The sequence below is a fragment of the Cupressus sempervirens genome, chromosome 1, assembly GCF_028749045.1.
Source record: "Cupressus sempervirens isolate cs-2001-9-10 chromosome 1, ASM2874904v1, whole genome shotgun sequence".
NCBI lineage: Eukaryota > Viridiplantae > Streptophyta > Pinopsida > Cupressales > Cupressaceae > Cupressus > Cupressus sempervirens.
The window spans coordinates 378,727,046-378,749,273 of record NC_143118.1 but is presented as its reverse complement, the minus strand read 5'-3'; positions in this window follow the sequence as shown (position 1 = coordinate 378,749,273).

The window sequence follows — 22,228 nt, the reverse complement described above, 5'->3', positions numbered from 1 at the left end:
TTTTTTGTAGGTTAATTTATTATACCATGGTTTAATTATTTGATTTGTGATATTTCCCGTGCAACCTCCCTATAACTATGAGGAAAAATTTCTTGATAGAAAATGATTGGGGTGGATCAAATATTCAAAATTATAAAGCATTTTGGTTTAGTTTTCAATGATGTGAAAGGTGATTTGAGATCATCTTCCCACGATTACACAAGGCATTGACCATGATATTACTTGATTTGGAAGAAAACAAACAAGAAACAAGAAACATTGTTTGAAAGAAAGCCCTAGAGCTTTAATATATGTAAATCATGCACCTATACTAAACTAGCCTCGTGCTACTCCCATTGGGCCTAAATGTGTAGGTTGTATGTAAGATACCTATATTACATTCTATATACAAAACCCTTTCCTTTCCTTTTGATTTTTTACCTTCTTCATTCAAAAAGTCACAACAAATATAAGGTCGATAAGAAGGGGAGGATCAGTACCACGTTATAACATAATCAATAAAAATTTAATGAATTTTAATTATCTTCAAAAAAATTAAGAAGTGGTTCTTGTTCAACCCTCCTACGCCGCTGCACTTTGCCACATGAAAATAAAATGAAGTTTCACTTTTCTTTTTCTCTTTATATCCTAACAATGTCAAAATTTTTAGAAAAGTACTTATATATTGTCAAACTTTCAAGAGAAACTTAAATCTCGTCGAAACTTTGACAAGATACTTAAGAATTCTCAAATTTCAATTTTTTCGTGATCATATTAAAAAAAAGAGAAATTGATCAACCAAATTGGCATTTCATCAAAAATTTAGGTCAAAAGTGGGACTCAAATGTACTAGTGCTAGATCTACTTTATTTGTATTTGTGGTACTTAGATATCCTTGAATTTACATATAGAATGTATTTCATATATTCACATTGTGAAAATACAAAAAAGTATAATTGCATCTAGTCATTCCATTTCCTTTTAAGGAGATTTTTTAATCTTTATTTCCCAATGTTTTTTAGATATTTTATTTGATGCATATGATGATGATTTTATGTATTACTTCATTGAGGCTCATCTTTTTAAAGATGATGTTAATCAACATTTAGTGATTCATGATGTTCCTAACCTTGATAATGGAACCATTTGAGATGAACCTTTAGATGATAATGTTGATTACTCCTTTCCAAATGAAAATATGGCATGGTTAATACCTTTTCTTTTCAACATGACCTCTATTTTAGGTATATTTTTCCTCCTAGTAGAGATGAAGCATTAATGGACATTCAAAATCCTTATCGTCTCTCTTCTAGCCATAACCTTATGAACAATCAAGAGCTTTGTCAAATTAACATGGTTCATATTAATGAACATTTTAATAAATCTTTCATGATTATTAAGGGTTGTCCTCAAATAAATATTAAGGGAAAATCTAGTGATCCATTGGATTATCCTTTAGTGCCTCACACCTATCAGACACAACATAATTCTCAACCTACTACCTCTCTTCCACCTTCTCAATATTTTATTCCTCCTCCACCTCATCTTCCTTGTTGGATTATGACTTGGTCTCAAAGATGCGTAATGCCCCCGCCAAGATTTCTCTTTGGGAAATTCTTCAAACATATCTTTTGTATCATGAAGCTTTGAGAACAACTTTATCCAATCTCTCAATTCTACCTCCTAATTAAGATAACATCAATGCCTTTTTACAATAGATGCATACCACTCTTGTCCCACCTGCAATTGTGTTTACTCATGAGTATTTTCCCTCTAAATAGCTTCAATATTTTCACAAACTTATTATGGTATTTGTTTCTATTAATAAATCTACTGTACGATGAACTCTGATTAATAATTGATTGGGTTTGAATATTTATAGTGTGGATATGCTAAAGTCTATGGATGTTGATCTTTTTACCATTCAACTTGATAACATTCCTATTCATGGATTTGATAACATTGATAAAAACACTTTGGGTATTATAATTATATCTATGAAAGTTGGCTTGGTGACATTGGATACTCCTATAAATGTTATGCCTAGATCTCTCAATTATAAGATTCTCTTAGGAAGACCTTTGTTGCATTCTATGCATGTTGTTCTTTCTACTCTTCATCACAAGGTTAAGTTTGTTTATAACAACTTTATGTATACCCTCCATTTCTATGATGTACCTAATATGTGTTTAAATATACAATATGCTATGGTTTCTCCTCCTACATAGGAAGTGAAGAAGCCCAAACCTAAATATAACCCTTCTTCTTCTACTCTTTCTAAAGATGATTGGGGTACATTATATTTTAATGCTACTTTTATTGGAGAGTATAGAGTTAATGATCTTTCATTTATGAGAAATCAAGTGCCTCCTCTATTTACAAATGTTAATTCTACTTGCAATCATAAGTTATCTATCAAACCTACTCTGTCTTTAGGCAATGGTTGGAAAAAAAAAATTCTTTCAACACCATTTTTTCTCATACATTAGGATATGCACAACAAAGTAGTTCTCTGTTCACAACCTCTCCTTTATCATCTTCAACTAATAAAGAACATTTTTTTCCTATGCTTTGTCATGCTAGGGTGATTTCTAGACCTAAACATAGACATAAACATAGTCAACAGCTCATGAATCTTTCATTTTGCATGTATGATCATTATCATGATCGCTCTACTATTGATTGTAAAGCTTTACAATAAAAGATTCAACAACTTATTGATAATATATATTTATTTTCATATATTCTTATGGTGAGATCTATGTTTATCTACATTTTTGTAAATAATATCTAGGTCCCTATCATGTATCTCCACACCTTGTAAAATTTTCAGGTTCTCTCTTAGGGGTTCATTATCCTTCATGGTTCACTCTGTGAGCAGAATAATAGGCCATATTTTCCCTTTTTTCCTATACTTGGGGAGAAGCTAAATATATTCATAATCCTCATTCTTTCAAGGATTCACTATTTCCTTTGGTTAGGTGTTATTCATTTACCATATCACATCTAATCTTATATTATTAGCAAGTGCAATTTCATGGTAGATAGATCACTTGCCTTGGAGACTCATAATAGTGTGTTGTCCTTTTCAATGACTTACTTTTTCACTTCATGCATGTTGTCTTATTTTACTCTACCCTTCCATGGCCTCATAGGAGTTGTGACCTCTTTGGTTTAGACTAGGTGTTGCTAATGGATACTATCTTGATGTCGAAACTACTTTATCCTTCTTCATCACTTCCTTAAGATAAAAACATAAGAAATTATTTTCCCATTTTGGGGGGTGGCAGGGTGGGGGGTGTGTACATGGTCCCCTTATTTTCATGTCTTGGATTTGGTTGAGTAACATGATGCACACACTTGCTAGACCATTTGTCCTATCCTTGCAAATTCTCAAATAATTTTCATCAAGTAAATAATGAATTTTGAGTATGGCTTAGGGTACTTTTGTTAAATTAATTAGATATTTTCTAATTAACTCTAGTCTACTTAAGCTACACTTTAGGCATATAATATTTAATTCTTTCATTAATTTTTATTATGATACCTAGGTTAGTTACCTGTTAGGGTTTTGATCTCATTTATAAGGATGACATCTCTTTGTAATTATACATTCATTCACTTTTGATTATAGATATCTCTTTTTTCTCATCAAGAATGTTTCATCTATGGATCTAGGAATTCCAGCCTCCATAGCTTTTGCTTCTCTCTTTTTGTGACAAGTGTTTGCATGCAGGTGATTCTTGGGAGTTTTGAGGTTGATCTTTCATCAACTTTAACAACTTTTTCCTTGGATGCTTGGTATACTTCTTAAGTTAGCGTCAAATATATGCATTGATACTTCATCCCTCCTTTATGAACATCTTTTCTCTTTATGGAATAAGCATAGTCATAAAGAATGGCTTCCTTGTGGGAAGAAAATATCCTTGACATTGGCTCTCTCTCTCTCTATCTCTCTCTCTCTCTCTCTCTCTCTCTCTCTCTCTCTCTCTCTCTCTCTCTCTCTCTCTCTCTCTCTCTCTCTCTCTCTCTCTCTCTCCAACTCTCCCCCCTTTGCACATACATGCTAGATCTTATATATGGGTAACACATTCAAGAACAATATGCTAAATCCAATACACGAGTAACACATTTTTATAATTTTATATGATTCAAAATGAGAAGCACATTTATCATTGGAGAATTAACTACACCCCTTATCTCTCTTCTTTCAATCAATGATTTATTATGATCTTGAGGTTAACAAAGACTCAATCTCTAGTGGGCTTGCTGGATTATTTGTCTCCTTAATTGTGATAACATTATCATATGTATTGTGCTCTACTTTACGAAGAGTTTGGATTGAGTCAATAGCCAGTAAAGTTGGGGGCTAAATATACTATCTTAAATTGAAGGAAATACAATTTAATGCTCATTGAGCACCTATTTTAATGTGAGATCACCATTTCCTTGTATTTATCTTCCTTTCTTCCCTTTTCTTCTCCTTCTCCTAGGTGTAATTGGTGTACAATCTAATTGATTCTCTTGAAAGATCCTATTTTCATGGTGTAAAGATCGATGTAGGACCTAACCACTTAGGTCCACCCTTTTCCTCATACAATCACTTGGAATCTATCTTCCACACAAAAATGGATTTTTTTCAATAATTGTACCCAATTTATGAGAATCAAGACATATTTTGGGATCCCACAAGAATTCTAGAGATTGTGGGTCATGTTTGACAGGGATGTAAGCTAAATGATGTAATCTATCCCTAATTTGGTCCTAGTTTGGGTCTTTTCTTGGGTTCTAATTTTGAGGCTATTTTAGGGTACAAATCTCTAGGCAAGCCAAACTATCGGAGAAATCTTTTCTGAGCCCTTTATAAACCCCTCCTCTTTCTCCATTTATCATCTCATCTCATATTAAGCATTGACAAGATCAAGTACTCATTTTAAAGTTTTCAAGCATTCAAATAATCAAGTATCCCTCAAGAAATTCATTCGTTGAAGATCAAGGATTCAAGCATCAGTCCATTGAAGGAGTTTATCTAGAAAGATCCATTGTTTCATCTTCTACATCCATTCATCTTCATATTCTTGATCTATATCAATTGGTGAAGTAAGCACACTACATGTGATTTGAGATCCTACTATTGTAAGGTGAATCTACACATTTACTTTACATTTCTTCGATTCAATTATTTTAATACAAAGTTATGTCCTAAATTGGGGGTTGAATAAGGAAAACCCCCCATCAACAACAAAAATTCTTATTTTATTTTAGGTTGAAGATCTCATATTGGTAAATAGGTTATAGATTTAGATACCCTTTTTAGTTTTTTTGGAATTGTGAAATTAGAAATAGTCTCATACTCATTCTAGTAAGGTCATCTGGGTCACCCTTGATGCCTAAGCTTGATCGATTCACCCCTAATCATCTAGTTCAACTCTGATAGATCACCGAACAATTTCTAAGTTTCATCTATCTCTCTATTTTCTTTCTAAGTAGCAAGAATAAACCCTTTTGGAGGTCATTTAACAACCTATTTCTTTCACTTTAACTCTTAAACTGAAGATCTACTTAATATCTCTTCATATCTCTTTCTACATTAGGGCTTTAAGGATATATATATGTACTCTTTCTCCAACTCTATAACAATTAAATATTTGTTTGCATTAGTGCTCCTTTATCACTTGGTTGACACTAATCTTCCTAGATCTAGTTACCTTAGAATCTAAATGATTAGTCTCATAAAGTTCCATCAACCATCCCTTGAAGTGTGAAGTAGTTGAGACATATTCCAATTGCTTCACATTTCACCTTTATACACATCCCAACTCTAACAAGTCATTCTAACTAGAGCAGAGGAAACTAAGTCATTTAGAGCTAGACATAGTTCATTCCTTTGAGAGGCACTTGAGATCCTTATTCAATTAATCAACATCATCATTCTTTTTTCCTTTCTAATTTTTCTCATCCTATTCCCCCATCTTGAAAATTTTCATCATTCTACTCTTTCTTGTAGGCACTCTAAACACAACTTCAAAATTAAGCTATTTATCAAGATATATAAAGAAAATATAGAATCATTGAACTTATTTTATAAATAGTATCAGGGATTAAATATAATAAAATATATTTTGGAGATCCTTAACCTAATTCCTCATATTATTATCCTTTTCACACTCTATATTGTGAGCCATGGACCATTTTTCCATAAATACTTCCTCTTGAATAACAAGGAATGCACTATCCAAGTTCACCATCTCTTCAACATTCTATAAATTAGCAATGATGTCCAAGGATTTCTCTTCTTTGGTATCTCATTCTCCTCATCAAAGTCTTCATCATTTGAGGTATCTATGTCTTCACTCCTTCAGGTTCAAACTCCTAGTTAGTTTGAGAGATCACTTCCTCCATCATTTTCTCTTTAATATCTTCGTTGTTCCTCAACCTAGTAGATATAAAATCCAAATAGATGATATCAAACACTTTATCTCTTGATCTATTTAATTTGTGGCCTTCTTGAGTCAATTTATTCTTTTTCAAAATCCTATGATAGTTGAGGAAGAAGTTTCACAAAGGATAATTGGAATTCTATGATGCCCTTTTTTTTCCAAGGTTTCGTCCATGTTCAACGCTTCCAATTGCCTTTATTTGTAATAATTCCATGGAGATTAGGCAAGGGAAATTGTACAATTTGGGATTATTTTATTTGTCTTTACATATAAAATATTTTATTTTATTCTTGTGTTTGTTTGAAATTGGGTGCTTTGAAAATATTTTCTAGCTTTCTAAATAAGAACTATTATCTAACATTTTTTTGATAATCTTCACTTCAATCTTCAAAGCACTTTTGAGAAGGATCTTGAAAGTCTTGATCTCTTATGAGAATCACATGCTCACTCCACAATTCTTCTTAGAATATAGAATTTTGTTTTGTAAATTACAATAAAAAGATGAAATAAAAAATAAAATAAAAATTCTATAAAATTATACTTCTTGGATCCTTAAATCTATGTTAATTAAATCTATTAACAAATGTTTTATGGTTTTTTTTTTTTTTTTTTTAAATAAAAATTGGACGAGGTCATTGAAAGTTATATTCAATTCTCTCTCTCACACACACACAACTTATGTTGATATCACTATATCTTACTATTGTCTCTCTCTTTCTCTTCCTCCTCTATATTATTTATCCTTTTTTCCTTTGCATATAGGTTTATGTTGTTATTGTTCTATACTGCTATTTATCTCTATCCTAGTTTTTGTCCAGTGCTAATGATTAAAAATAGTGTGCATTTCATTTGATAATCAAGATGAGAATAATACATAGTTGGGGAAGTTTTTCCAACTACTAATGGTTTTCTAGTAGCATGCATGGTATGCTTAAACATATAATGTGATACTCCAAATGCTTCATCACTTCCTCAAGTTCTATAATTCAAATATTGGTATGGATATCTTTCCTCATTGCACATATTTTAAGTTGTCAATGTAGAAGGTGCAAATTTGTCTAAAGCATATGTATTGATCATAGTATGATATTAAGTACTTAGTGCCATGGTGGGGACTTTGGCTTCTTATTCTTGGGCTTAAATGCCCAAATATATAATAATATAACACAAGAACTTAACAACAAAATATGAGCCATCCTATTAGATCACAAGTGCATTTCTAGGATGAGAATTTAATAACAAAATATGAGCCATCCTATCAGATCACAGGTGCATTTTGAGGAAAAAATTAATGCATTCACAATGTTAATTTAGAACTATTTAACCTTATTCTCACTCATCTACACCTCTACAAGCATTATGCGTTAGGCAGGAACTATGACGCATTGTGTCTCTTTTTGAATAGTGATAACAATAATATTTATCTAAATTAGAAATACTGACCTTATCATCATGAAAAAAACCTCATTGGAAACCCTTATTTTGGACAGACAATCCAAATTATTATTATTATTATTAAATATAGAAGTTAAACACACAACTTTTCAAAACTCTCCACTCCATTTTATTTAAATCTGTATATTTTTTATAATGACATAGCTATCTCGGCATGCAGATTATGATGTCTAGATCTGCTAAAGGTTACATTAGAAACAAAATATATTTGAGTGGGCCAATTTCTAGGATGATTTCAGTACAGACAAAAAAGTCCAGCCAACGGCGATTTGTATGCCACAATGTGCTTCCTTACAAGCAGGCCAAACGCCATATAAAACTAAAACTAATCAGGAGTCTTCACATCCGCAAAAAGATTAACTATTCCCTCAAAAAAACTTATTCACCTCCTTGCACTTAACTAGAATATTTCCCACCAGTGTAAGTAATCGATGTTGATGTTATTATTATTATTATGAAATACTACTCACCATGTTGAAAGCTACACTATAATGTAGTGTTTCATTTTCAAGACATATACATATTGCCCAGTTAGTTTCACATTTACTAGCTCTGCTAATTTGTTAAAGGTGAATCGCTACAATAAAGCTAGTTTGCTAAAGTGATGCATTTAACTGTTAATAACATCGACGTTGTTTATACATGCAACCGCTATTGCATGGGCGTTTCGCTTTAGATGTAAGCATCCCCCTCTTAGTATAAATTTAGGCTTGCTTAATCAAAGATATATTAATAATATAAATTATACAAAATTATTTATCATACGTTTAAAAAGTTAGAATATTTTAAATAATCATCAAGAATATTACTATTTTAAATTATAAATAAAAATTCTAATAATTCATTTAAATTTAATCATAATGTAAAAAATTTAGTGATGGAAAATTAAAATGGCAAGATTGTTTCATATGTACGATTAAGTTTTTTGAATTGTGATTGATACAAGAATATAAGACTGAAGTAATATTTTTACATCAACCATAATCCTAAAAATTTAATCATGACCAAACCTATGGAATAACTTTATCATTTTAATTTTATAATCAAGTTCATTAGTTTGATCTATTGAAAATGAAAAGTAATGATGCTAACCTTAACATGTAAGAAACTTCTATAATTATTATGATAATTGCGAGTTATTATAAATAGAAAAATTATTGTACTTCTATTTATACACATCATTCTAAACTTATCTTATTCAAACAAAATTAAAGGATAGACAATTGGTGAAATTAAAAATGATTGATGTTGATATTGGATAACCTCTAGACTAACAATTAACAAAAATTATAAATTCAAAATCTCACATCTAACTTTCAAACAAAAACTTGATGTATACCAATTTAAGAACAAACAAATAATAATTAAAACAATAATTCAACGATAAGATAAGAGATAACATATCAATTCTAATTGTAGACACCTAAAAATCTTTAGAAAATAAAGTATTTTTATTTTCTGAAAAAGTCCTGATGACATCATCATTTATTAATTAATTAATTATTTAATTAATTAATTAATTTTTATGGCATTAAATCCTTTTATCTTAATTAAAAATATTTAATTAAGGAATCCCTCCCAAAAATGTTTAAATCTTATTTAAACATTATTTCCTTATTTATTAATTATTTAATTAATAAATTGACCAAAAATCCTAAAATAAATAAATTTTTTTTTTTTTTCCCAAAACTTGGCCAATTTCCTTAAGACCACTAACCTCTTCCAAAATCTTCTAATCCTTCTTTAATTTTAATTAAAGGCTAATCCCATCATTTCCTACCCCTAATCCCAACTCAAAATATTTAATTAAGATTAAATATTAATCCTCATGTTTATTAAAAAAGTTTTAATAAATATCTCCTCAACCAAAACCCTTGAAATAAATAAAACTTTATTTATTTCCTAAAAATCTAATTTATCCTCACCCTAAGAAGTTCTAGACTCTTCTAGAAAGTCTTCATCCTCATCCTAGGAAATTCTAGACTATTCTAGAAAGTCTTTATCCTCATCCAAAGTCTAGACTCTTCTAGAAGATATCTTTAAAACTAATCCTAATCCCCTCCTAACCATGTCACATTCCCTAAACATGGGTTAAGACTTACTAACCCAAGCCAAAGTTAACAAATATCTCCTCCTTCACCCACCCTCATTAAATGCCATCCACTTGCCCATCCCTAAGCTAATCCTAAACCATCCTAATCCATTCTCTAATCATTTTCACAAGCCTAAGCAAGCTTAAAACCCTCCTAATCAAGTCCAAGTCGAAATTGCTCTCATCACCCTCAAAATATCTCAACCATAAAACTTTATGAAGTCCACTAGGTCATAAATGACTCTTACAAGCCCTTTTATTGCTCTTACAAGTTATTATGAGGGTCTTTATGAAGATTTTATCCCTTGAGCCTCCTTTGTTGACTCATCCTTCCCCTTTCCTCCATCTTCTCACCATGTGACATGTGTCACTCCTTGATTGGCTATAAGGAAGCACAATCCATGTGCTCTCTTCTCATGCAATTTGAGCCCTCCATGAGCTTTTTCCCATCCTTGCATCTTAGCCCTCAATCCCTCAAGCCTCTTGCCTATAAATTGGATCCTTCCCCTTTGCAAAATAACACAATCCATGAAGTAAATTTATAATGCTATTTTGAGATCCAAATCCATACTAAAGCCATCTATCCACACCAAAAATCCACAATCATCCATTGAAGCCTTTTTGAAGCATAAGCTTGAGCATACATCCTATCTATTTAGACAAAGCCACTCAACAAGAGAGCTTCTCATTGAGAGAGTCCATTAATGGCTCATATTCTCAATTGAGAGTTCATCTTAGTCTATCTTAAAGTTTATGAATTTTGTTTAGTTTGTAGAAGCTTTATTTAAATTTAGTTTCTATTAGCATACTAACATTGCTCATATACATTTTGGCACGCCCGGTGGGACCCCGCATGGGTCATCTTCATTAGCTTTTTTAGTCAAGTTTTGTATGTCATTTGCTGATTTTGGCTAATTTTTCTTATTTTTGTGATTGGTAGGATTGTATAAATTGGTTTTGTAGGTCCACATGAGCATGAAGAAGACAAAGGAACTCATAGTCTATCTCATAGTATTTGCAGATTTTTCAAGCTTATAGGTGGACAAAGCACTTGGAATTCTCCTTCCTCTTCTTGTCTATATTCTTCTTATTCCATCTACTTCTTCTTCTTCTTCTTGTGGGAGATCTTGGCCATTTTTTTTTAAGGAAGCAAAATCATACACACTTTCTTTTTAGTGCTTAAAATGAACCCCCAAATCATACTTAAATCCATTAAAAAAATAAAAATTTGCAAAAAAGAAAAAATCTTTTAACAAGTGAAACTAAACCAATCTAATCATTTGCATCCTTGCAACATCAAAGTTTTAGATGCATTCATGCAAAATTAGGAACACTTCATTTTTGGGAATTTAAAAAGAACTTCAAGTTTCCATTTCGAAAGGTTCAAAATCAACACTAAGTGCACACTAAAATCTAAATCAAACTCAAAGCATCAATCAAGGATAAAATGAACCTCATTTGAAAATATTTTAAAGTTCTTTTAAAAATCTCATGAAAACTAAGAGTCCTAAAACTTTTGTTATTTGTTCCAAACAAATGTATTGTTGCAAAATTTTGAATGTTTCTTAGGTTTTTCATGCATCAAAACAATCTAGGAATATCATTTTTGGGCTTAAAACATGCAAACTAGAACACAAAATCTTGAATGAAAAGAAAAGTCCAAAGAGTCATCTTCACTTTTGAGTCCAAATCAATCTTGAATGATCTAAGGTTAAAACAAAGCATTTCAAAGTTCTTAAAACAACACACAAAATCTCAATCTTGAATGCTCAAAGGAAAAAACTTGAATGTTTAATCACTTGTCTTTGAATGCATGTTGCTAAAATCACTCTTGAGTGCCATGGATTAAAATAAAAGTTTTTTTTTTTTTATGAATGCATGATTAAAACAACAAATCCAATCTTCAATGCCATAGATCAAATAATCATCTTTTGGAGCATAAAAAGAATCTACATTTTTGTAATGTTTTAAGTTATAAAAACAAATAAAAATGCTTTGAGTGAGTTTGTCGTTGGACTCACCCTCTTTAATCACCCATCAATTTAACCATTGGTTGCAATCTCAGTGCCATCTATGGGGATGGGTCCACCTAAGAGGGTGTTAAGTGCTCCACGCAAATCAAACTCCACTCACTTGGGTTTTTAGTGGTTTTTCTAAGTTAGAAAATTCCTTGAATGCGCATTAATCTCGCTCACACTTCATTTGGGCATAAAAATTGGACAAATCTTGACGTGGAGGGCCTCTGAGCACACGCTTGAAATCGAATCTCACACACCTTTGTTTTGGGCTTAAAATAAACTCAAACTCAATCTTGAATGCCTTAAAGAAAAATCAATCGATACTTGGCGTGGAGGGTCTCCGAGTGCACGGGTTTACCTTCTTGTTGACCCTAACTCTTCTTCTTGTTCGCATTCTTCGATCAATTTTATTTTTGTTGATGCTTGAAAGTTGGAATAAACATTGTATCTTAAACATGAGTGCTTGCAAAGTCTAGATCAGGAAACTTAAGCGTCAGTTGGTAAAAGAACAAGCGTGTTTTTTAGCCCAAGATCATCCAAGTCTTCTCTCCCCTTGTCGTCTTTCGAGGCCATCTTGGGTACATAAGATTAGGATCCAAAATCTTGTCTTAGCTTTTTAGGAGGCCTGCTTGGGGATTTCATCACCCCTTGGGATGATCTCAACTCCAGCGTTCTGGCGGAGTATAAAGATTGGGAGGTGAATCCAAAGACACCTCTCTTGGGATGAAAATTTTGTCACTCGGGCTAAGCCTCAAGGAACTTTATACCCTTGAGAAGTGAAAGAGAAGAAGTGGGTTACCGCTCCTCTCGGCTGTGTGACATCTTTTTGGTTTCATCTACAGATTTGGGCCTCATGTACCTTGTGTGTATCAAGGACTCCCTAGCTAAACCAAATTTCATCCTTGTAGAAAGCTTCCTAAGATGTTGGTGTGTTTGACGTGCTTGCTCAAAAATTTTGTCTACTTGTTTGTTCATAGCTTTGGAATGAATGTTTGCCAATTTTGGTCAAAATCCTAGAAAAGAAGAAATCTCCCAACTCAAGGCATACTTAGCGTAGTCACTGCCTTATCAGAAAATCATCCAAGCTCCCCTGCTGCAACCGAATCTATCTAGTTCTTTGCCTTAGAAAAATCCCAAATCTAAAGTCCATCCAAATCATCCCCCTAGCCAGCTAGCAACCCAATCCAAAATCACCCAAGCCTTTAAAGAGTTGTTGTCACTTTGCTAGATTTTGCTATCCAATCAATCCCACCAATCAACCAATCTCACCAAGGTTATCCCTTTGACAGAGCATTGTCTAGGGTAATCCAGCTTTGTCACTTGTATCTCTCATCACCTTGAGCTAAAGGTTGGGATCCACAAGTGGTCAATCTTGTGTCATGCCATAAGATCACTAGTCTATCCTTAAGTTGACACAATCACCACGAATCCTGCACATAGGAAAGAAAAACTCTCACTTTTTGATAGCATACCCTTGAAGTCTTCCACCCACAAGAAAGCCAAAAATCTCCAGCCAATCCTCCTTAGGTCTGTTATACAGCTTTGACTCTCCCTAGGAAATCTTTCATCAGCCAATCCAAAATTTGTGCTTAATCCAACTCCAACCATGAGCTTCCGTGTTCATCCATATGCAAGACCCCATCCCCATCAAACTCATCATCAAAACATGAAGTACGAATCCTATCATGATGTGTTTGGTCGCATTGTCCTTGCTCCCGCCACCTCCTATTCCAATGATGATGAAAATCTTGTTGACTATGACAGGTATATTGAAAGCCTTAAAAACATTCCCCCAAGCATCCCCCAAAATCCAAGAGTTATTCCAAACTATCTAGTCATGCCATCTGATATTCCAGCTTCCCCTCCATCACCCCATCAACCAAGCTTCCAATATTCCACCCCCATCACACTAGCTATTCCTATCAATCCACCTCCACCTTCGACACACGAGTCTCCAAGGAATCTCCTAGAGAAAATACAAGAAAAGTTGCCTCCAATAGTCGATAAGCCATGTCATATAATCCAACCATGTGAACTAGTCAGTGATGAAGCTTCCCCATTTATAATATCACCTCCATCTCCCATAGCTATTATCCCCATACCATCCATCAAATTGCTTAAAATCCTTCCACTCCCCACAAGCATCAAAATCCCACCACCTATCAAATCCCTCCAAATCCTATCGACATCGCCTCCAAGCATTTCCCAAATCTCTCATAATGACCCTTATGCATCCATCTTCTACTCACCCATCTCCACTACTAAATCTCCCATCTATCCATCCGCTGCCTTTGAAGAATCCATCCCTTCACCTCCTATCGCACCATCCACTCCAAACCAATCCTATCAAGATCCTGCCCAAAAGCATGTTGACATCCCCCAAAGAATAAATGAAGATATCATCGTACCATGTCTTCCATCCATAATGCAGTCACCATCTCCTCCATCTCCAAAACCTCGAGCCATATCTCCTCTACTACAAGATATCTTGTCATCCCACCAGCTACATCAAGATCCTATCCTTCCATCTCCCCCGCTCCATGCTTCCATCTTACCACCTATCCAAGCTATTCCACCATCTATAATCTACCCTCTTGGTTCACTTACATTCATCCACGGTGGCCCTCTCTTAGCAGAAGAATTAAGAACAGTATCTCCCCATTGCAATACACCTAATAAATCACTTCTACCATTTTTTGCAAGCAAAAAGTTTCCTCAGCTTGTTCAAATGCTCAATCGATGGCATTATCAAGGTCAAGGTTTAGGACCACAAGAGCAAGGAATCAGAGAGCCTATTATTGCACAAAAAAATCTAGGATTTCATGGTCTTGGATATGTATCCAAAGGCTCACCATCTAAAGGTGTTGGTACACCACACCGCCAGACCAAGCCTATCTCCAAGCCCACCATGCCAGCCTCCCATCACTCCTTCAAGAAATCTTATGTCATCCCCCCTCCACCATCTTTGCAACCCAAAACAACCTACCATATCCCCCCTTCATCTGCTAAATCCATTTTGGGTCCCTATGTCTCAAAATCTACCATCCTCCATCCTCCTATCAGCCATCATAAAAATCCTATTCCATCCATTTCTATGCAAGATCAACAAAGGCACATATCAGGGCACATCATCCATCATCATCCCCCTACATGCTCTTTCATATCCTCTCCATCTCACAAAGATTCTCCTAACCATCTTCCCAAAGCTTACCACAACAATGTAAATGCCAACTTCAAAATGCATAAAGCTAAAAATCCACATCCTAGGCAATTATATGTCTATTCTAAAAGACATACTCCAAAAAGGCAAAATCCAATCAAAGAATGCAAAACAATGCAAAAGCATATGAAAAAAAATCCAAAACCATGTGGATCCCCAAGAAAAAAGTTGAAACCCAATGCATAATGGCATCCACCATTGCTAATCCCCCATCTAGTGATTCATGTCCCCCATCTCCTAACTCCATCTTGGGTGCCTATATCCCCAAGCACGCTTCCACAAATCCTCCATCACGCCCGCATCTACCATCTATCCCCCATATGCTCTTTTCACACCCGTCCCAACATGTGCCAATGTTGCTCTTGCAAGCATCCCCATCTCATGCTCCTTTCCAGCATTTTCATCCCTCCATCTCCTACCATCAATCCCATCTAATCCGATCTATTGCATAAATCACACATCCAGTGTACCAACAGCTAGCAACAAAATTGAACATTCCAACAGCCAGTGAAAAATCCCAAAAAAGCCAAAATAGCTGAAAAAAGCCAAAATCATTCCAGCTAAGTTCAAACTCAAAAAGTCAAAAAAGAAAAAAGAAAAATAAAGTGTCCACTGGTGAAAACTTGGCAATTCAAGCACCTTGGACAAGTACCATGATGAAAACTTGGCAAACAAGCGTCATGCGTAATCCCGCCATCCCCAACTTAGCCTATCACCCTCATGCTTTTGGTCATCTTTTGACATCCAACTCCATCTTCCAATCTATCCACCTATCCTCCACCCTCCATCTTCCATCTCACACCATCCACTTATCTCCTACAGCTTCAGCCAACCATCCTAGCTATCATCCATCTCCCTAGCCCCTTTAGCTTTTTCCATCCTAGCTTCAATCCTATCACATCCATCATAAGACCTCCTTCCGCATGTTATCTTTTGATTGGGGGCACTATATTCCTTGGAGATCTTGTCTTGTCCATCCTCCTTTGTCATTGGTATCTAGCTCTAGGCTATCCTCATGCAAACCCAATGTCATCTCTTTATATCCATCATAATCCTAGCTATCTACCATCCAATCCAGCCATCTCATCCTGCTCCTCTAGCTATCCTTGGTCACAAAATCTCTCATCATCATTGGATGCATCCTGCCAAATCCATATCTTTCGCTATCACCCCACCCTTAGCTTTTGCATCTTGCACAACATCGAACCATCCCGCTATCATCTCATCCTAAGCTTTTTATCCATCTGTATCATACCTATCATTGGTCTGTTAGCTTGTACCATATCTTGATTAGCCCACTTGTAAATATCTTGGTTCATCAGCTTGTACATCCTCTTTAGCTTAGTACCATTGTATCTATCCAGCGTTCATGTCAGTTCATCCTTGATCAACATCTTGCACCCATCACACATCTTGGTTAGCTATTCCAACGCATCCTTTAGCTAGATTTCCTTTTCACCAAAGTGTTATCTTTCCTAGTTCAGCTTGCCAGACGCATCACTCATCCAAATCCACTAGCTTCGGTGCTCTCCGATAGGTCCTTGCAGGATATCACTTTCCTCATGTCTGATCTTGGTCCGTTAGTACCTTGTCCTACCCATCTCGTTGGCAAACGGCTCTCTTTTGGATTTTCACTTTCTTTTGATTTGGGATCTTCCCTTTTGGGTCTTGAAGTATCTTTTCCAAGCAATCTCCTTGTTCCCTGCTCAAGGTTGCCACGATCTTCCATATCATGGTATGCTGCGAATGGGGCAATTAGAGCGTAAGGTCTTGATCAGGTCTTTCATTTGTTTTTCTTTTCTGCTTGTGGGTTCTCTAGTGTCGTTTCCACGCTGCTTCTTCTAGGATTCATGTGTGATGCTGGGGCAATCCTTGTGTATTTGTTTTGAGTTAGTTTGTCAGTCCTTTGGATGGTTGGTGAAAAGGCCTTGATGTTCTTGGTAACCTTGGCAATTAACCAATAGTCCTATAGCAAATCTAGTGCTCAACTACATGGTGGTACTTCTCTTTGAAGTATCCCCCCGCTCAAAAAGCTTCAATGGTTTTCCTTCATCTCCATTATCCCCCATCCATATCTAGCATCCATCTCTCCTACCCTAGCTGATGCATCAGTATCTCTTTGAATCACTCATCACTCTTAGCTTTAGGAATCCACAATCCTAGTCTTAGGGATCCACCAATCAAATCAATCCACCAAGCCTCATCTTTCAAGATCCACAATCCTAGTCCTAGGGATCTCCGAAACCCATCTTCCGCCAATCTGACTCTTTGAAATCCTTTTGCATCCACTTTTTTAATCCCCTCATCCATCTCCCCATCTTGAATTCCTTTTATAGCGCTCCACTCCTTCATCCTCCACCTTCCCTAAAGTCTTAAGCTTGCTTCCTCTTGTGCATCTCATTCTCCTTTATCATTCTCCCATAGTGAGAGTTTGAGCTAATTCAGCCCCTTCTCTTTGCCAATCTGAGTCTCCTTTCTTATCTCGAATTCTTGTACTTTTCAAGAAGCCATTGAGCCTCGCTTTCTCTCCTCGCTACCTTCTTGAGGGGGCATCTCACGGTCCATTCTCTCCTCTTCTGCTCTAGCCTTGGGCGTCTTATTTTCTTATCTTTGATGCCATGCCACTTGCGGCATCACATCAAAGAGGGGCAAAATGTAGACACCTAAAAATCTTTAGAAAATAAAGTATTTTTATTTTCTGAAAAAGTCCTGATGACATCATCATTTATTAATTAATTAATTAATTTTTATGCCATTAAATCCTTTTATCTTAAATAAAAATATTTAATTAAAGAATCCCTCCCAAAAATGTTTAAATCTTATTTAAACATTATTTCCTTATTTATTAATTATTTAATTAATAAATTGACCAAAAATCCTAAAATAAATTAAAAAAATAATTTTTGCCCAAAACTTGGCCAATTTCCTTAAGACCACTAACCTCTTCCAAAATCTTCTAATCGTTCTTTAATTTTAATTAAAGGCTAATCCCATCATTTCCTACCCCTAATCCCAACTCAAAATATTTAATTAAGATTAAATATTAATCCTCATGTTTATTAAAAAAGTTTTAATAAATATCTCCTCAACCCAAACCCTTGAAATAAATAAAGCTTTATTTATTTCCTAAAAATCAAATTTATCCTCACCCTAAGAAGTTCTAGACTCTTCTAGAAAGTCTTCATCCTCATCCTAGGAAATTCTAGACTATTCTAGAAAGTCTTTATCCTCATCCAAAGTCTAGACTCTTCTAGAAGATATCTTTAAAACTAATCCTAATCCCCTCTTAACCATGTCACATTCCCTAAACATGGGTTAAGACTTACTAACCCAAGCCAAAGTTAACAAATATCTCCTCCTTCACCCACCCTCATTAAATGCCATCCACTTGCCCATCCCTAAGCTAATCCTAAACCATCCTAATCCATCCTCTAATCATTTTCACAAGCCTAAGCAAGCTTAAAACCCTCCTAATCAAGTCCAAGTCAAAATTGCTCTCATCACCCTCAAAATATCTCAACCATAAAACTTTATGAAGTCCACTAGGTCATAAATGACTCTTACAAGCCCTTTTATTCCTCTTACAAGTCATTATGAGGGTCTTTATGAAGATTTTATCTCTTGAGCCTCCTTTGTTGACTCATCCTTCCCCTTTCCTCCATCCTCTCACCATGTGACATGTGTCACTCCTTGATTGGCTATAAGGAAGCACAATCCATGTGCTCTCTTCTCATGCAATCTGAGCCCTCCATGAGCTTTTTCTCATCCTTGCATCTTAGCCCTCAATCCCTCAAGCCTCTTACCTATAAATTGGATCCTTCCCCTTTGCAAAATAACACAATCCATGAAGTAAAGTTATAATGCTATTTTGAGAGCCAAATCCATACTAAAGCCATCTATCCACACCAAAAATCCACAATCATCCATTGAAGCCTTTTTGAAGCATAAGCTTGAGCATACATCCTATCTATTTAGACAAAGCCACTCAACAAGAGAGCTTCTCATTGAGAGAGTCCATTAATGGCTCATATTCTCAATTGAGAGTTCATCTTAGTCTATCTTGAAGTTTATGAATTTTGTTTAGTTTGTAGAAGCTTTATTTAAATTTAGTTTCTATTAGCATACTAACATTGCTCATATAAATTTTGGCACGCCCGGTGGGACCCCGCATGGGTCATCTTCATTAGCTTTTTTAGTCAAGTTTTGTATGTCATTTGCTGATTTTGGCTAATTTTTCTTATTTTTGTGATTGGTAGGATTGTATAAATTGGTTTTGTAGGTCCACATGAGCATGAAGAAGACAAAGGAACTCATAGTCTATCTCATAGTATTTGCAGATTTTTCAAGCTTATAGGTGGACAAAGCACTTGGAATTCTCCTTCCTCTTCTTGTCTATATTCTTCTTATTCCATCTACTTCTTCTTCTTCTTCTTGTGGGAGATCTTGGCCATTTTTTTTTAAGGAAGCAAAATCATACACACTTTCTTTTTAGTGCTTAAAATGAACCCCCAAATCATACTTAAATCCATTAAAAAAATAAAAATTTGCAAAAAAGAAAAAATCTTTTAACAAGTGAAACTAAACCAATCTAATCATTTGCATCCTTGCAACATCAAGGTTTTAGATGCATTCATGCAAAATTAGGAACACTTCATTTTTGGGAATTTAAAAAGAACTTCAAGTTTCCATTTCAAAAGGTTCAAAATCAACACTAAGTGCACACTAAAATCTAAATCAAACTCAAAGCATCAATCAAGGATAAAATGAACCTCATTTGAAAATATTTTAAAGTTCTTTTAAAAATCTCATGAAAACTAAGAGTCCTAAAACTTTTGTTATTTGTTCCAAACAAATGTATTGTTGCAAAATTTTGAATGTTTCTTAGGTTTTTCATGCATCAAAACAATCTAGGAATATCATTTTTGGGCTTAAAACATGCAAACTAGAACACAAAATCTTGAATGAAAAGCAAAGTCCAAAGAGTCATTTTCACTTTTGAGTCCAAATCAATCTTGAATGATCTAAGGTTAAAACAAAGCATTTCAAAGTTCTTAAAACAACACACAAAATCTCAATCTTGAATGCTCAAAGGAAAAAACTTGAATGTTTAATCACTTGTCTTTGAATGCATGTTGCTAAAATCACTCTTGAGTGCCATGGATTAAAATAAAAGTTTTTTTTTTTATGAATGCATGATTAAAACAACAAATCCAATCTTCAATGCCATAGATCAAATAATCATCTTTTGGAGCATAAAAAGAATCTACATTTTTGTAATGTTTTAAGTTATAAAAACAAATAAAAATGCTTTGAGTGAGTTTGTCGTTGGACTCACCCTCTTTAATCACCCATCAATTTAACCATTGGTTGCAATCTCAGTGCCATCTATGGGGATGGGTCCACCTAAGAGGGTGTTAAGTGCTCCACGCAAATCAAACTCCACTCACTTGGGTTTTTAGTGGTTTTTCTAAGTTAGAAAATTCCTTGAATGCGTATTAATCTCGCTCACACTTCATTTGGGCATAAAAATTGGACAAATCTTGACGTGGAGGGCCTCTGAGCACACGCTTGAAATCGAATCTCACACACCTTTGTTTTGGGCTTAAAATAAACTCACACTCAATCTTGAATGCCTTAAAGAAAAATCAATCGATACTTGGCGTGGAGGGCCTCCGAGCGCACGGGTTTACCTTCTTGTTGACCCTAACTCTTCTTCTTGTTCGCATTCTTCGATCAATTTTATTTTTGTTGATGCTTCAAAGTTGGAATAAACATTGTATCTTAAACATGAGTGCTTGCAAAGTCTAGATCAGGAAACTTAAGCGTCAGTTGGTAAAAGAACAAGCGTGTTTTTTAGCCCAAGATCATCCAAGTCTTCTCTCCCCTTGTCGTCTTTCGAGGCCATCTTGGGTGCATAAGATTAGGATCCAAAATCTTGTCTTAGCTTTTTAGGAGGCCTACTTGGGGATTTCATCACCCCTTGGGACGACCTCAACTCCAGCATTTCGGCGGAGTATAAAGATTGGGAGGTGAATCCAAAGACACCTCTCTTGGGATAAAAATTTTGTCACTCGGGCTAAGCCTCAAGGAACTTTATACCCTTGAGAAGTGAAAGAGGAGAAGTGGGTTACCGCTCCTCTTGGCTGTGTGACATCTTTTTGGTTTCATCTACAGATTTGGGCCTCATGTACCTTGTGTATATCAAGGACTCCCTAGCTAAACCAAATTTCATCCTTGTAGAAAGCTTCCTAAGATGTTGGTGTGTTTGACGTGCTTGCTCAAAGCTTTTGTCTGCTTGTTTGTTCATAGCTTTGGAATGAATGTTTGCCAATTTTGGTCGAAATCCTAGAAAAGAAGAAATCTCCCAACTCAAGGCATACTTAGCGTAGTCACTGCCTTATCAGAAAATCATCCAAGCTCCCCTGCTGCAACCGAATCTATCTAGTTCTTTGCCTTAGAAAAATCCCAAATCTAAAGTTCATCCAAATCACCCCCCTAGCCAGCTAGCAACCCAATCCAAAATCACCCAAGCCTTTAAAGAGTTGTTGTCACTTTGCTAGATTTTGCTATCCAATCAATCCCACCAATCAACCAATCTCACCAAGGTTATCCCTTTGACAGAGCATTGTCTAGGGTAATCTAGCTTTGTCACTTGTATCCCTCATCACCTTGAGCTAAAGGTTGGGATCCACAAGTGGTCAATCTCGTGTCATGCCATAGGATCACTAGTCTATCCTTAAGTTGACACAATCACCACGAATCCTGCACATAGGAAAGCAAAACTCTCACTTTTTGATAGCATACCCTTGAAGTCTTCCACCCACAAGAAAGCCAAAAATCTCCATCCAATCCTCCTTAGGTCTGTTATACAGCTTTGACTCTCCCTAGGAAATCTTTCATCAGCCAATCCAAAATTTGTGCTTAATCCAAATCCAACCATGAGCTTCCGTGTTCATCCATATGCAAGACCCCATCCCCATCAAACTCATCATCAAAACATGAAGTACCAATCCTATCATGATGT